The sequence below is a fragment of the Anolis carolinensis genome, chromosome 3, assembly GCF_035594765.1.
Source record: "Anolis carolinensis isolate JA03-04 chromosome 3, rAnoCar3.1.pri, whole genome shotgun sequence".
NCBI lineage: Eukaryota > Metazoa > Chordata > Lepidosauria > Squamata > Dactyloidae > Anolis > Anolis carolinensis.
In genome coordinates this window covers 209,173,405-209,186,540 of record NC_085843.1, presented here as the reverse complement: position 1 = coordinate 209,186,540, position 13,136 = coordinate 209,173,405, and positions in this window count along the sequence as shown.

Sequence of the window (13,136 nt, the reverse complement as noted above, 5' to 3'; positions counted from 1 at the left end):
CTACTGAAGTCTAAAGCATACATCTAAAATGGAGTCTGAGTCCTAAACAATCCCAGATGTGGTCATGTGGTCTGCAATCCCTCCCACAACAAAGAGTTAAGGAAAACTGCATATCAATGCACACATATACAATACAGTAAGCCATCTGAATTATATACATAACAAAGAAATGGTGGGAGCTTGAAGAAAGTTGCTATTTCCAACAGAGATCCTTGTGACCAGGGTTGAAATCTTCATTCAAGTCAACCATATAGCTAAACAAACTAGCTATATGTTTCACTTGAAATAGATTTAACTATTAAAGATTGGAGAGAGAAAGTACTAGAGCAGTGGTTCCCAACCTTTGGGCCTCCAGGTATTCTGGACTTCACCTCCCACAGTTCCTAACAGCTGGTAAGCTGGCTGGGATTTCTGGAAGTTGAAGTCCAAAACACCAACGGTTGGGAACCACTGTACTAGAGTGTATCCAAATGGCCAAGCTGACTAATGGTATTAGAGGAGAAAATAATGGAGAATTTGTAAATAAATGGAGGCTAGCATTTGGCTATCTAGAAAGGAAAACAAAGGTAGATTTGAAAGTAGCCACAAAGGGAATTAAGATAAAAGATGCTTGTTAGATATGAGATCCACATTGAGTGGTGTTGGAGATCTTGAGTGATGGGTTCATGGGTATGGGGTAAGAGAAGTAGAGGTTTGATAAGATGTAATGATTTTAGTATTTTAGGTTATTGGTTTTTTGTCGAGCATTGATTTTATGGAGTTTCCATGCTGCTTTTTTATATTCTTAGGTTTTATTTAATTATCTTTTTATCTAGATTGTTATATTTTACTAGGTTTTATCTTATTGTGTTTTTCTTGTAATTGATAGTTTTGCTTTTATATCTTATGGACATTCTGTCCCATATGTAAGCTGCTCCGAGTCCCTTTAGGGGACCATTCTCAACCTGTAGATTCCTAGATGTTTTGGCCTTCAGCTCCCAGAAATCCTAACAGTTGGTAAACTGGCTGAGATTTCTGCGAGTTAGAGACCAAAACACCTGGGGATCCAAAGAACCACTGCTTTAGGGAGATGGTGGCAGGGTATAAGAATGAAGTTATTATTATTATTATTATTATTATTATTATTATTATTATTATTACTGTCATTAATATTTTGTATATGATTTGCATTAGATGGCTGTATAGCATCTTGTTAATATTTTCTTTTTCTTTTTATGTATGCTTTCTTTTCTTTCTGTTTTTCTTTTTGTTTTTTCATTTACACACACACACACACACACACACACACATATATATATATATATATAAGTTTTTCTTAAAAAATACTCCACCAAGAACAGACTTTCTCAGTGTCAAATGTAAACCCGCTTGGAACAAATTTTGCCAAGAAAATCTCATGGTAAGTTCCATTTAGGTTGTCATACGAATAAAAAAACTTGTAAGCACACAAAATTCCTTCAGGGAAATGATTGGGCTCCAGGCTTAAATCATTACAGAAAACTCTTTGAAATCAATGAGACAAGTAAACTCTATCTATTTACAAGTTCTATGTCTGAATCTGTTTCAATCATTTTTTTCACCTTCTGCAGTTTATTATGTTCCAACATAATTAATATCAGTGTTCTATGGGGTAGATAAAAATAAGTGCAGGCTCTTGGATTTTTATTGTTCTAAAAAGGCCTTTGGTCAGACAGAAATTTGCAGTTGCCACAAGGCGTTGAAAGGACACCTGTTGTAAAAGGCAATTAGTGGAAAGTGAACATCATTCTCTCCATCTGGATCACGCCAAACAAGAACATTCATGATCAAAAAGGCCTAATGACATAAAAACATAAAGGAGAAATATGATTTCCCTATGGGTGGTTTTACAGGCTATTAAAAAGGGATATCTGCTTAAAGTTTCAGTGTGTACTTGTCGAGAGTACATGGTAGAAAAAAAGGTCTCTGTGCAGCATAAAAACACACAATGAATCATTAGCTCAAGCCCAGAATAATGTAAAAAGTGTGATTTCTTTTTAAAATCCAAAGGCACCTAACCCAAAGACATATGCCTGAAAGAAGAGTGAGTTCTCTGAATATTAACAAAAGAAATCAAAAGAGCTAGGGCATAAAAGAGACACAGAGATAGTGCTTCTGTTCACTTAAGGTGTGTCATCTACACTGTAGGAATAATGCAACTTGATGCCACTTTAACTGACATAGTTCAATGCGATGGAATTCTGGGATTTATTATCTGGTGAGGCATCATCACATTTTTGCAGAGAAGCTTAGATGCCTTGTAAAACTACAGCTTCCATGATTCCATAGCATTGGAGTCTGCGGCCACGGTGGCACAATGGGAGAAAGCCTTGTGCTGCTGAAATGCTGACCTGAAGGATGGCAGTTTGAATCCATGGGATGGGGTGAGCTCCTGCTGCCAACATTGTAGTTCGAAAATATGCAAATGTGAGTAGATAAATAGATACCACTTCAACGGAAAAAGACAAAAAGATGCTCCTAGCAATCATGCTGGTCACACGACCAGGAGGTGACAATGCGGGCTCCTTGGCTTGGAAATGAAGAAGAGCACCTCCCTCAAAGCCAGAGATGAGCACCCCCTCCAGAGCTGGAAATGAAAGGAGAAGCCTTTGCCTTGACTGTGTATGTGTGTCTCAATGTAACAAGGCATTGAATGTTTGCCTGTGTCTGTTTATATACTGTAAATCCGCTCTGAGTGTCCTTGGGGAGAAGGGCGGAATATAAATAAAGTTGTCTTATTATTATTATTATTATTATTATTATTATTATTATTATTATTATTATTTATTATATCATTGAACCTTGGCAGTTGAAGTATTGTCAAACTGCATTAATTCTACAGTGTAGATAAACCCATAGTCACCCACACAAAGGCTATCATCCTATAAGTATAATGGCAGTCAAGTCCTTACTGCATAAACCAAGAATCCATATGTACACCTAGGTGCACATAGCCCGAAATAAGTCTATCTCCTCTCTTTGCCGTCATGAAATGAAGGAGAGATGTACTGTGGGAATTGATTTCCCTTGCCTATCCCACCATGCACACATACATATGCCTTCCAGCAGCAGTTGTGAATCCTTATCTGGGAGAGTCCATTGGCTATAGATTCATCAGCACCGAATGCCTGATTGCAGTGCTCTTCAAGCAGTTTTCATTTCTCTGGCGGTAGAGATGTCATGATTTCTGGAGATGTCTGTAGTTGACTGATGGAGAGTACAGGCTTGAAATCTTTGTCATTTTTCATAAAAGGACGCAGTTGAAGAGCTGGGAAAGACCTTGAAGAGCAAACATCTATCAGAATGGACAATGATGGTTTCAGATAATGATGGTTTCATCCACATGCCTCTCTCCCTAGGGCTAGATGTGAACCATTAGTCAGCTTTAGGGCAGGAATGAGCAACTTACACAACAGGGGTGAGAAACTGTGGAAGGGGCAGGGGACCATTTTCATACCACTATGCTGAATAAGGAGCCCCTGGTGGCGCAGCGGATTAAACCGCTGAGCTGCAAAACTTGCTGACCAAAAGGTCAGTACTTCGAATCCGAGGAGTGGGGTGAGCTCCCACAGTTAGCCCCAGCTTCTGCCAACCTAGCAGTTCAAAAATATGCAAATGTGAATAGATCAATAGGTACTGCTCCGGCGGGAAGATAACGGCACTCCATGCAGTCATGCCGGCCACATGACCTTGGAAACGTCTACGGACAATGCCAGCTCTTTGACTTAGAAATGGAGATGACCACCAACTCGCAGAGTCAGACATGACTAGATTTAATGTCAGGTGAAAACCTTTACTTTTAGCTATGCTAAACATGACTGGAAGTAACATTTCCAGTTGCAATAGCAACAGATCTTGCCCCTATCCCTCTTTAGTGCCTGCTACTGGGAGTTTGAAAAGGATAGAAACCACTTGTTTATCTGAAATAAAATTGTGGGGTGTCTGGAGGCTTTGAGGAACTTCAAACAGCTTCAAGGGCTGCACTTTGTGGTCCCAAAAGCTGCTTGTGGCCTGTAACTCACACTTTATTTATTCTAGAGGGTTTAAATAAGGTCTAGTAAAGAGCCCTGACACCTCCTTTTTTAACTTAAAAAGGCTCTCACACCATTTAGGAAGTGTGGGAGCAATTTCATTACATTCTCCTATATGTTTTACTCTCCAAGAAGGTTGTTCCTCCCTAAAACCAGACATGATCTGAAATATCTACACCCCCTGGATTAGAAGAGTGAATGAATAGGTAGCAAAAAAGAAAATTTGTTTATAATTTCGCTGTGCAGCTGTACACTGTGTTAATTGTACCAATTATCATAAATTGCATAAAATGTTCAGCATAGACATGTTGTCGTTGAAAACAATTTGTGCAGCATCCATAATGGAACAATTATTTTTCTTCCTAAAGACATGCATCAATAGTAAATACACATCTATTTTATTCCAGAAAATCACTAAGGAGATGTTTATTTATTTATTTATTTATTTATCTGTTTATCACCTACATCAGAAAGGACCAACCATGCAGAAAATTTTGCTTAGTCTGACTTCTGTGGCATAGGTATTACATTGTGTAGTTTTGTAACATTTCTGTATATAGTTGAGAATTTAATATAATGACATGGACTTTTTTCGTATCAGGAGCAACTTGAGAAACTGCAAGTCGCTTCTGGTGTGAGAGAATTGGCCGTCTGCAAGGACGTTGCCCAGGGGACGCCCGGATGTTTGATGTTTTACTATGCTTGTGGGAGGCTTCTCTCAAGTCCCATCATGGGGAGCTGGAGCTGACAGAGGGAGCTCTCTCACTCTCCCTGGATTCGAACCGCCGACCTGTCAGTTTGCAGTCCTGCTGGCATAAGGGTTTAACACATTGTACCACCGGGGGCTCCATGACATGGACTATAAGACTATCTTTAAATCAAATTCAAAAATAAACAAATCACAGCATATATTCTAAATAGCAAATCAATTTGATTTCAGTGTGCAGGATAAATTGGAGTTGAAAAGAAAAGAAATGCTAACTTAACACAAAACTTACAAAGACGAATCTTTTTACTTATTGGAAAAAGGCAATTTTCTGGGACTCAGTCAGGTTTGAGCCATGGTTTTGGCACCAAAATTGCTTTGCTTGCCTTAATGGATGCCATGAATAGAAAGGGACCCAGGGAGCATCCTCTCTAGTTATAGATAGAATCCTATCAGACTGGAAATTGCAAACACAGTGTTTACATGGTTCCCATCTGGGAGGATTTGTGAGAATGTGGTTCCAGCAGTTTTGGTTCTCTCTCTGGAAATTTACCCAGAGGTTTTAAATATCTACATTAAATTAATATGTTAAATCATCTGGAATGTAGGGCCGTCACTATATTGATGGCACCCATCTACTGTTTCTTCCTCTGCCCCCACACTTTCCCTCTTACTTCTGATTGAGGTGAGATGTTTTTTGAACTTGGTAACAGTCAGGATAAATAATAATAATAAATAATAAAACTTTATTTATACCCCACCATCATCTCCCCACGGGGACTCGGGGTGGCTCATATGGGGCAAAACCCAGTCAACATAGTTCACAGAAGTAACGACATAAATACATTTGCACAATATACACAAGTGAAAACACAATAAGGTAATAACACAAGAGTTAATACAACAACAATAATATCAAACAACTACCAATACAATTCAATCAACTTCATAGGTGGAGGAACTGCAGCAGCAATATAGAGATCGCATCGTCAGATTAAAATACCCAAATAAGAGGGACCTAATAAAATTCAGAATAGAATTATAATGAGGCTGGTGATCCAGTGACTGTCTCATCAAAGGCCAACCTAAACATCCAAGTTTTCAGTTGTTTCTTAAAAGAGGATAAAGAGGGCGATAAATATAAAGGCCAATAAATATAAAACTCATACTTTACAAAATTGAAGTATTGTTAGTTGTTGGTTCACTAATTATGAACCTGTTCTGGATTGGGCTGTACTTTCCTGTTTTCAGATTCAATCCACATTTGTCATCAGAGGCACAGAGAGTTGCTATTTGATGACATTTCCTGGGCAGAGATAGGCTAGTCAAAAGTGACCAAAATTCAGTAACCTCTAGGTTGAAGTAGTAGAATGAGCAATGCGTGGAACTTTCTTTAAGGACTACCAGATATGCTCAAACGATATGAAAATCCTGTCATGAGTTGACACTCTAGGAAGCCAGTCCACCGTAAGCATATCAATGCTATGTGGGTATATATATAATAGCTGGCTCAAAGAAGTTCTGATAGCTGTAAATGCATTACATTTGCCCTTATTTATTCCAATGTGGGCAGTTTGCAGCATTATTTGATTTGCTTGTAAAATCCTATTGCCATTAGATTTTTGTAGCTCCTTACTAGGTATTATTGAGGAGCACCTAGAGGCGTTTTCATACACCATATTCTCCTCCTCTCTGGCCCACATGCTGTTATCTTTAGCTGAACTTTCTTTTAAAGTAATATTTTTCTGAATGAACCAGTTGACAGCAAATTTAAGAAGCTCCAACTGTCCCACATTTTTTTCTAGCCATTTGAAGATAGAAACTGCAGTGTGGGCTGTGAGAAAACATTGGTTCATCACAAAGTCCTGAGTAATTGTTTGCCCTGTATGTTGTTTTATCTCGGTAATGCAGGAATTCTCTTCTGACACATCTTTTTCATTTGACTCCAAGGACACTCCATCATGATATACTGCCAAGTTGTTATCAAAGGGTAATGATAGAGGCCCATTAGCTTTATCATGGAGAGTTAAGGGAGTAGCATTGTTGTCAGTAGTAATTGCAAACAGGGCATTTAAGTCAGGTATACTCACAGTTCTCTCCCCAAAGAGTTTGTCAATTTTCAGGTGTTTAGAAGCCTTGTGGTGTGTTGTTGATTCGGGGCTAGTCCTACTGCGTTTTCTGTTCCCCATTTCAAGGAGAGGGAACTACTAGATATGCAGATAGCACAAAGTGCTACTAGAAGGATACTAAAAATGTCTGGAAATTTGGAATCCTATTTTTCTTGGCCACAAAGACCTGCTCTTTCACCTTTCACAATTGTGGGACTATGGCCCCATCTACGTTGCCACATAAAAATCCATATAATATCTGCTTTGAACTGGATTACATGGCAGTGCAGACTATTATAATCCAGTTTAAATAAAATAATCTGGATTTTGAATGGCAGTGTAGATGGGGCCTATGATTCCAATCTTGTTGTGGCTGCACTGTATGGAATCCTGAGAAGTAAAAGCCTAGAATTTTTTGGTGAAGGCCTAGAATTTTTTGAAAGAAAATTCTAAGTACCGCTCTCCAGAATATAAATACCAGGATTCCATAGGACAGAACCATGGCAGATCAAGGGCCCTTCCACATAGCCATATAACGCAGAATATCAAGGCAGACAATCCCACAATATCTGCTTTTAACTGGTTTATCTGAGTCCACACTGCCATATATTCCAATTCAAAGCAGATAATGTGGGATTTTATTCAGCTGCGTGGAAGGGGACCCAGCGAAATCATAGTCCTACAGCTTTATAGAGTGACAGAGCATTTGTTCTTTTAAAACACTCCATTTCAGAACACAATGAAAAGTACTGCTACTTAAAGATTTGAGACTCAAGTACCTGGAAGAACTTCTTGTTCAACATCAAATTGTCCAAACACTAAAATGTTCTTCAGAGGAAGCATCTGATGTGAGACAACTTGTGACTTAGACTGTAGCACCTCTTGCACGGAATTTTATTCCCAGGAAGTCTTGCCTGTTATCTATTCTTGTGTCTTTTTGATGCCACATGTTTGTAGGAGCATTTTTATTTAAAAACAGAGAAAAATCATGAAGATGTTATTACTGTTTTTATCATGCATTTTTGTATTGCTTTGCTGTTTTATTATATTATTTTAAATACGTTAACATGTAGACTTTATAATGGCAAGTGCAACACTCTGATCATTGTGTGCTTTCAAGTTGTTTCTGACTTACGGCAAAACTATCACTGAGTTTTCTTGGCAAGATTTGTTAAGTGGAAAGCGTTTTGCCTTTTTCTGAGCTTGAAAGAGTGTTATTTATCCAAGAGCACCCAATAAGTTTCTATTGCTGAACAGGGATTTGACACCTGACCTCCAGAGCCATAGTCCAATGTTCAAACTGCCACAACATGCTATCTCTAGGCCAAGAGAGAGAGATGGTTGACATCTGAGTGTGTGAATGGTGAAAAGGCTGCATGTTAAAAGACAGCATAAGAAGGCATGACACATCTGTATGGGGTATCATAGTTGTATCATCTCCTTCCATGCAAGACTAATTCAGAATTAAATAAGAACTGAGATGATGCTGATTCTGTCACTAGCTCTGTATTTTGTGGTGGTCAAGGACAACTGAAGGATGTTGCTAGCGTTCCTAAGACCTCCATCAGAAGGAATGCCTTACGCAAGGAGGTTGTGGCATTGGAAGAGCCAAGGCATCTTGATCCCTTTAGTCCGGACTCACCAGAATCACACCCAGAATTACAGTAGCAGAGCTGATAACATGCTTGCCATAGCGACAGCATAGTGCCTGTTCAGATTCACACCAAAATATCTCTGAGTTGCTTATGAGGAAAAAGCATTCTTTGGAACAGGGTCCTAATACTAAGCTGGAAAAGATTGAACCAATAGCTGCATATCTAAAAATGCTAAGTCAAAAGTTAGGAAAATAACATCTGTTTTGCTGAACTCTGCTGGACAGCTCCTCCTACATACATTTGTGGGTGCCTTCAAGTCGCCAGTCTACTTAAAACAACCCCATAAATTTTATACAGCTTCCTTGGCAGGATATACTAGAGGTGGTTCTGCAAGACCATTCTTCTGAAATATAGCCTAGTAATAATAATAATAATAATAATAATAATAATAATAATAATAATAATAATAATTTATTACCAGCCTCACCTTGCGGCTCAAGGTGGGGTATATGAATTTCCTGGCAGTTTCCCATGCAAGTGCTAACAAGGACAGACTCTGTTTATCTCCCATGAGTAGATGGGAACTGGTGCTTTTAAAGCCTTGATAATAGTGCTGATCCTGACAAGGCATGAGGGTATGACTGGGTTAGTTTATAATAACTTTAAAAACAAGAATGGAGCAGTTTCTGTTATTTAGGGCCACTAAAATGTCACACAATAGAAAAACATGAACTCTCCTGGATTCTATCTCTTTATAGATTTGGTATTAAGAGTGCCCCTATTAAAAGAACCATTGGTGGTGGTGGAAAAACAATAGCAAGATCCAGTATAGATTCACTGCTCTCAGATCAGCAGTCTCATCAGCCACCCCTGATATTTCCATCTTGCACTATTGCCAAAGTCTGTAAGTCTTATCCTTGCTAGTAGCAACCAGGTGATAACTATCATTATTAAAATACAATTTTTATTACAATTGCAATGACATATATATTCTACTCCATGCACTTTGACAATCAGTTGCAGTTCTCTTTTATCGTCAATGGTATACTACAAACCTAATTTTAATCACATAAACTTATTTTTTCCTTTCACAACAAACAACCTCTTTCCCGCTTTGCAGTTTCCATCTGTTCCCCTCAAACAGCAGTCCCTGTCTGACTTTCTTGTCCTCATACCACCTCATTCCAAAAAGCTCCTCCCCATCTCATTCTTTCAACCAGTCTCAGTCCATATGCAGATGTCCACTCTCCACCAGTCATTCCACACCTGTCAGTCACTCTTCATAAATATCTCTGGCCTTACTTGCCGTATTACAGCATTTGCACAGGGACATGAACTACATTGAAACTTACATAACATTATAGCAGGCTCTACCATTAGGCAGAAAACGTTTGCCTCAGGTGGCAAAAGATGAAAGGTGGCAGCAAAGCCTTGGAAGAGAAAGTTATATGTCACATCCTCTGCCCGGAATCACTTAACCCAACTGTTGGTTCCCTCGGGGACAATGGAAAAGGTTTAGGTATCTCTTTTGGTATACCACTGTTGAACAAAACTGTTCATGTCAATCCAGCTGGTTTTTGTAGTTGAGGGTTTATAATAGGAGGAGTGATATCATATTTCAGGGACCCAGATGGAGGGGAAGGTGTGTGTCATGGGTCACCTGCAACCCATTTCATGGCCCACAAAGTCCTAAGAAGAACGCCTTTCCCACTTTAAGGACACTAAAATACATTGAAACTATTATAAACATGGTATTTTGGTCTCCTAATCACCTGAGAACTCCACATACCATAACACCCCCCAGCCAAAAAAAGCAAATATTTGGTCAACAATGAAACCAGAACTGAATACTGGTGCAGCCCACAAGAAGAGCAGGGATGGAAATGGCCACTTTCCAGTTCACAGTTGTTGTCCTGCTCTTAACTCTAAGTAGAACTGAGTTCAGAAGCCAAAACACTAAGACTATCCTATAACAAAGAGTCTGACACATCAAGAAGCCATAAATCAGAACAAAGTCCAAGTAGAGGAGTCAGTAAGCAATCCAAGGTCATAAATCCAAGACATATAATAGCAGAGTCAAGCCATCAAGAGGTGGACTGAAAATATCTTCCAGTGAATAACAAAGGCCTACTTACTACTTTTAAGAACATCCAGTTCAGGCAATGTCCCATACTATATCGTATTCAAAACATGATCTTGGATCTGTGAGTACAGAGCGCTTTTGCTGTGTCTGAAAGAGAAAATTTATGCCAGCCACCAAGTCTTTGCCTATCCCATGGCCTCAGTGTCTTACTTCCACCTCCTCCTGCTGAAAATCTGGAGAAGAACTTAGCTGAACTTGAAGCTGAACTGGGGGAGGGTCTGCTTCATCCTCAAACTATGAGCTCTCTCAAGGGATGGTGGTAGTATGACAGTTGTCTAACTCTGTTCTAGGTCCTGCTTTCTTCTTTTGATCCTGCAGCTTCCTATCATCTCAGACTGCTGCCCATTCCCCAGCTTTTTGAGAACAACAGCTGCACTCAAGGCCTTTATAAATTAGAATAAAGATGTGGGCACCACCACCCACTACACTAACTCTAGCAAGAGAAAAAGCAAATCATGCAGGGTAAATATCTGTGGACAAAAGCTTTAGCGTTCCTGCTTGGTATATTTCATGTGTGATCTTATCCTGCCCTCTAAAAGCTTGAGTGACTCACCATCTTTAAAATAAACAATCGGTGGTTGGGTAGGAGGGTATGAGACACCAATTAAGGTTCATTTTTGAGGCATGGAAAGTAGGAGTCCTCAGCTGAAATGGAGGCAGCAGATGACGTTGCTGCCTGACGCCCATTATCATTAACAAAGGAACTGAGAGGAATCCATCTTTTTCTGGACCACACAATATTGATTCTAGAGAGAGCAGTAATTTCTTAAACAGCACGATATGAGGGCAGTTTTGTTCTCAGAGGGCTGACTTCCTGATAATCTTAGCAATGTGTTCCTTCCATGCTTTGCCAAAAGATGGGGAACTGAATACACAACTAAATGTGTTTTCCCACTATTGACCCAAATAGCCCTAGTGCAAATATTGGAGAGTCATTTCTAGATTACAAAGTCATAAAACCTTCCTCTTTGGGAACTGAAAGGAGAAGGTGGTGTGTTAAATGAACACAAACAGAAACAATCATGTTCCAGCTTTGTTGTTCCTTTCCTGTATAAGGATGAAGTGAAAATAAGTCATCATAACTTCAGCAGCCAAAATACTAGATATACTTTATGTTGCAATGGAAAGTGTAGTGAAACATGGCTGTAGGTTGCCAACCTTTTTTTGACCAGAGACCACTTTGAGCAGGGACCACTTGAGCAGGGACCACTCTCCAACATTAGTACCAATAGGGTTATGAATCATTTTTTGGTCAACTTTATATTCAGTTTGGTTATTTGGTGTGCTGATTCAGAAAATTGCATTGGATAGACCACATCAGCTCTCTGATACATAACATATGCCATCCAGCAATCACCATCTGCTCACCCACAGAAAACTATATTTAATAATCTAGAGCTGATGTGGTCTAGCCAATGCAATTTTCTGAGTCAACACCCCAAATAAGCCCAGGAACAGGCCTAAAAACAAAGACACCAAGGCATCCCTGCTTCCAGACACCACATGGAACGGCTCCGCTCAAGGGGAGGGAGGGAGGAGGAGAAGCAACAATCAGGAGGCTTGTTGTTGTGCCTTTCAAGGGTAGGCAGCCTCTCCCCTCCCGACATCCCAGTTGCCTTGGTACTATAAGAGGGTTTCATGAGACCAGTCACTCTCATTGTAATGATGTAGTAACAGTGAGGCCGTGGACCATATTTTATTTCCTGGGAACCACTGGTAGTCCATGGACACAAGTTGGGAACCACTGCTGTAGGTACTAGTAGTCAACAAGTTCATTGTAACAAAAGGGTCATGTGCTTTTTGTAACTAGCCCTACTTACCAGCCTGGATGGTTGCACTAACTGAACCCCACTTCTTTCATCTTCTGACATTACACACTCTTGCTCTTTCTTCCTGGGTGTATTTGCACAACAAAATTATATCAGTTTTGTACCAGTTTAATTGTTATGGTTTTATCTTCCCAGATTGTTGGACTTCACCGGCCTCTGGCTAACAACATTGACTGCTAATGAAGCAAATGGCTACTGCACCCTTTTCAACACATTGTGTATCCTCTCTTTTGGCTATTTAGATTACCAGACTTTCTTTTCATATAGCGGAAATGAGGGCAAGGAACAGTTAAAGCCTAGCTTATTTGCATTTACATGTCCTTTTCCTTGCTGTTCTCTACAGGATTGGTTTTGTGACTTGTAAGTCTCTGGAGAATCGAGAAATGACACTCCACCACTTGTACCAGGTCTGTTTGGAAGCACAGAGGAAGGCTACATTCAGTTGTGTTTTCAGTTCCTCATCTGTTGGTAGGGCATGGAATATAGGCATTGCTAAGGTCAACAGGAAGGTTATAATTTGATGAGGCACATAGGATTCTGTGTAGATAGGCACTAGAGCACCCTAGCAGAGAATTCAAAGCTATTCACCAACCTATTCATTTCACGGAACTGAGTCACAGCAGATAAAGTGGTACAAAAGTGATATTACTCTGAAGCATAGATAGACTCTTTAAAACCTGCTATCACGGATGGAAAACAAAGCCTG